Here is a 4,985-nt window from a genome sequence, read left to right as displayed (position 1 = left end):
TTTTTTGTAGAGATGGGGGGGTCTCACTAAGTTTCCCAGGCAGGTCTTGAACTCCTAAACTCGAGTGATGCTCCCACCTCATCCTCCCAAAGTGGTAGGATTACAGATGTGTGCCACTGCACCAGGCCTCAGATTTTTTTTTTAATGGCCCACAGTTACCAAACCCTTTTCTCGGTGATTAGATAAAAAGTTTTGAATGACTGTCAGTGTAAACACATTGCCTGCTAATGATCTATGATCTTATTTTAAATGGAAAATATTTTCTTTTGACCTAAATAATTAAATGCAAAGTATTTGCTGTGATAAAAGTCTTGGAATCCACAATAAAAATATTTTTACCTACCAGTCATGACTGAGCATGGGATGACTAATGGGTTACAATCAGAGTTGGGAAGGTGGGTCATTATGATGTCATGTGGCATGTGATAATATAGATCAGGCCTGCACTCTCATGATTTGGAGATAGCCTGGTAGAAATGACAACCACAATGTTAATACTAACATATGTATTACATGGCTTGTTTGTTCTTTCGCTTAATATTTTCAGAGCACCTACCTATTACAGGCACTGTGTAAGTTGCTAAGGATACAGACATTAATGTTTTATTCATTCAATCTCCTCAGTGTTTCTTTAATAATTTCTTTGCATCCTACACCCACTGTTTCTAACATGGCCTGGGTCCTTAGTTATTCTTTCCCAGAAACAATTCTCCTGAATTGCCTCTCAACCTCCTCACTGGTCTCTCAACCTCTAGTCTGTGTCCTTTCCAATTTAATTTCTGACTAATGTCAAGAGTTATTGGAGGCTCTTTGGTTAATATTCTTAACCCGTAACATGGCGCACAGGTTTCTCTTAATGACACCTGTATCTCCAAGACCCTCCTGAAACTTTTGTTAGCTAGTTTGGTCGACTCTTTCTTTGCTCATATACCCATTCCTTTCTGATACTATGTGAAGCTGGATTTAAACTGTTAGTTAATTGTCAGTTTCCTAACTACCCTATGATCTTTTCAAGAAAAGGGATTTGAATACATACATTTTGTCTCCACAGCACTTCTCACAAAACTGGGACAACTAACTGTTTATCCAACATCTGCTGGCTAAATAAAGACATGATCTTCACCTTTTGGGATTGTTAATTTAAAATGGTTCCATAAGAGCAATGCAAAGGCAGAGATATTTGGCAGCACTGCAGCTGGTGATTTATATGGCTCTTCACAAGGTGTTATTTTGGGGTGACTGATAATTTTAATGATCTGGTTTCAAATGGTCACACTCTACGTTCATCAGGACATTCTAGCCTTTTGCACAAAGACTTAGATGTACAAACATGCAGGATTCATAGCAATTAACTCCTACCCTCATTCTTTAATCTGTTCTCTTTCCTGCCTTTGTTGCTGTCCCTTACCCCTCCCTTCTTTCTCTTTGTCATCCTTTTTTCTTGTCCTGGATAGGATTACTTGACTATTTGATTATTACAATAGAGTTTTCTAAAGATTCACCATCAGAATGATTTAACTGACATTTAAACATATTATTAAGGAAGTAGGATGTTGCTTAAAGGTCATAGTTTGGATTTGAAGTTTAAATGTTTTCATGATGTTTAGTAAAGGTATCATAAATGCCATCTCTCCAAAACTAGTATTCCCATAGTCAATGACAATTGGATTTATTCAGGACTTAAATTTATTTAGCTTTGCCATGTAATATTTGTCAAAAAAGATTGCAGTTTCCAGGAAGTTCTTGTTTTGCACACTTGCTTCTTTGGCTAACCTTGGCAGACACCTGAGACCTGTGAGGATAGTCTGTGTGAGGTGCTGCATGTCCTCATGTTCCTTCTCAGATAGAGTGGAGGCACCCACCAGACCATAGTTTCCCATTTTCTCAAAGGCAAACATCTACATCACAGGTGTGATCTGGGGTTTAAAGTAGGAGAAGTTTGGTGAGGCAAAGTTCATTTATCAGTCTAAACCCAACTAAATAGTAGACTAAACTCTCTCCATGGAACGGCCATTTGAATGAATTATCTATCATAAGTGAGGTCATGAACTAAAACTTCTCACTAAATTAGGTTTGCTCTATACACAACATATTCCAAAGGCTACTGTCTGTATTATGTCCTACAGGTATCAAGGTATGGATGCTTAAATCAGCTGCAGGAAGTAAGAAAGAAGAAAAAAAGAGTGATAAAGATTAAAAAAATCAACCTTGGTCCTTCCACCAAGACCCATTAATTTCCATATCATCATCTGCATAAGAGGGAAGATTCCTACATGACCAGGTTACTGCAAGGATGTGAATTTTGAATATTAAAATATTATATACAATTGGAAATAACTGAAATCTACAATGTTTTTATGATCCAGCATATTTACAAAAACAAATCCATCAAGACATCCAATAAATTAGTCTTGATGAGATTTGTAATGAGGCATTAAAGATAAGCTAAGTAAACTATTAGAAACTTAGAAAAATATATTGTAGCGTAACATATCTAATCTTAGCTCATATTTTATGCAAATAATTAGACAATAAATATTTAAAATAAACAAGAAATTTAAATCTTAAAAGAAACTTGACAAAGCAAATTTAATATTTTTGATTACCTAGCAAAGTTCAAAGCCATTATACTCTGAGTAGAAATTACAGTAGCTGGAAAGAAAATACTTTTTTTCCTTGTTACTCAAATCTATTGATTCTGTTTTAATCACCAGTGAAAATTAAAGATTTTAGTATAAATGAAGTCATATTTAGCTTTTTAAAATTCCAGGGCAGTGTGGAGTTTGATATACTCTCTGCCTTCTGGAGAAAACTGCTCATTACAGGAGCTAATAGAAGAAAAAATAATTATTCCTATTGTTCCAGTTGTGCACCCACAGATATCATTTCACATAACAGTCACAACTGTTGATAAGATTCCTAAATAGATCACGGAAGATCACTTGTGAGCAAATATTCTCATCTCTTTACAAAGGTCAAAGATATTTTCTTTTTGTAACTGGATGGACTTGCATAAGGTAATGAGCTTCATCCAGTGATAGCAAATGGCTGCAATTACAATTTGTGTTAGGGCAGTGTCTGCCCCAAATGTCATGGGTCTATATTGGACACACTGACACTAGATGAGTAAGACTACTCTGAGATGGAATGAGAGCACTCTGTATGTTGCTGGAAGAGAACAAAGAGACAGCATAGGGGGTATGACCACAATCCCTCTCCCAGCAAGTCACTACTTTCAGGAAAGTCTCTGCTCCTGATGCCTTACCTTCCAAACCCCACTGCATACACGGACATCCCTTTCCTTTGCCCACACAAAGGGTGACATTAGCTTCATACTATGTCTCTAGCACAAAGACAATACCACCAATGACAACAGAGACCTACAATCTTGCTACAACACAACCCCTGTTCTCTACAGATAAAACTTGGGGTTGTGAGAACTTTAAAACGTATGTGTCCTGTGTGCATGTTTGAGAATGGCTCAAGCATCTCCTTTCTGTGCATGCCTTTCTGACCCCATGGGCAGCTTTAAACCTCCATCATTCACATTCAAACCCACTGAAAACTTCTAAAGGTTTAGAAGTTATTTTCAGCACCCTGAGGTACAAACCTCTCTAATCAACAAATCTGGACTTACATCTGAGGATAGCAGATAGCCTCAAGAGATTTTACAATGTTTTGCTCCCAAACAAGCTGAAGATATAAGAATATCACAATCTTTTTCAATTTCTGTCTCTCTGTGCTTGTATGTATTTTCAATACAACTTCTTCACTTCCATTGCAGATTATAACGAAAGACAAAATATATGCTGCAGTTGGGGTGGAGAAATTGAAGGAGAGAAACACAGGTGAATCTAGAAATTTGAGAAAATATCTAAATAGAACACTAATTTTTGGAGGCCTAGGGTTTCTGCTAAATCAGATAAGGTAACATATGCATATGAAAAAGGAAGGTGATCTTAAGAGAAGAACATGAATGGTCTTGTCCTTGGACTAGACATTCAGAGAGGGGCCCTGTGCCAGAGATCTCCAAGCCCACCCCCGGGTCTGGTAATTTGCTAGAAGGATTTGTAGGATTCAACCATCATTATACTCACAGCTAAGACATATTACAGTGAAAGGATACTGTATTAGTCCATTTTCACGCTGTTGATTAAGATATACCCAAGACTGGGTAATTTACAAAAGAAAGAAGTTTATTGGACTTATAGTTCCATGTGTCTGGAGAGGCCTCACAAATCATAGTGGCAGGTGAAAGGCAAAGAGGAGCAAGTCATGTCTTACATGGATGGCAGCAGGCAATGAAAAAGCTTGTGCAGGGAAACTCCCGTTTTTAATACAATCAGATCTCATGAGACTTATTTACTATCACCTATCACAAGAACAGCACAGGAAAGACCCACTACCATAATTCAATCACCTGCCACCAGGTTCCTCCCATGACACTTGGGAATTGTGGGAGTTACAATTCAAGATGAGATTTGGGTGGGGACACAGCCGAACCATATCAGATATGAAGCAAGCACAGCAATGGGAAAAGACACTTGTGCTGAAAGCACTAGCTTCAAACAGTCTATGCCAGTGGAAGTCACACAGGACTTAATTCACCAGCAACGAGCTGTGGCAACACAAAAGAAGTGTTGTCTATCAGGGAAGTACATTACAGACTCAGCGTCCAAGCTTTATACTGCAGGATGTTCACATAGACACCTTCTGCATAACACATTTAAAAATGCCAAGTGCGCAGAAACAAAGCAGGTATATGGTATAAAGAAATTGTTTATATGGTTTCTGCACAGTGAGCCACTCTGACCATTCAGAAAATGTTTAATATCAGTGTGAGCAACTATTTACCAGTCAAATTCCCAGACACCAGTCAGTCAAAGATGGACCTTGTAAGAAGGCCTTTCTAAGGAGAGGCAGTCTCAGGCCAGCTGCATTCACTCTTCTCTGCTCAGCACCCTAGCTCCCGAGCTACTTTTTTC

General features: G+C 38.0%; 1 long non-coding RNA gene across 1 annotated transcript; it reads left to right on the top strand.

Annotated features, from left to right (window-relative positions):
- The first annotated feature begins 525 nt into the window (after positions 1-525).
- Positions 526-2,334, top strand: LOC130541259 (uncharacterized). Its single transcript, XR_008955306.1, has 3 exons — positions 526-572; positions 1,052-1,235; positions 2,127-2,334. It is a non-coding gene; the product is annotated as an uncharacterized LOC130541259 (long non-coding RNA).
- The last annotated feature ends 2,651 nt before the right edge of the window (positions 2,335-4,985 follow it).

This window comes from Pan paniscus, chromosome 12 (assembly GCF_029289425.2).
Source record: "Pan paniscus chromosome 12, NHGRI_mPanPan1-v2.0_pri, whole genome shotgun sequence".
Classification (NCBI taxonomy): Eukaryota; Metazoa; Chordata; class Mammalia; order Primates; family Hominidae; genus Pan; species Pan paniscus.
This window is presented reverse-complemented; position numbering and strand designations above follow the sequence as displayed.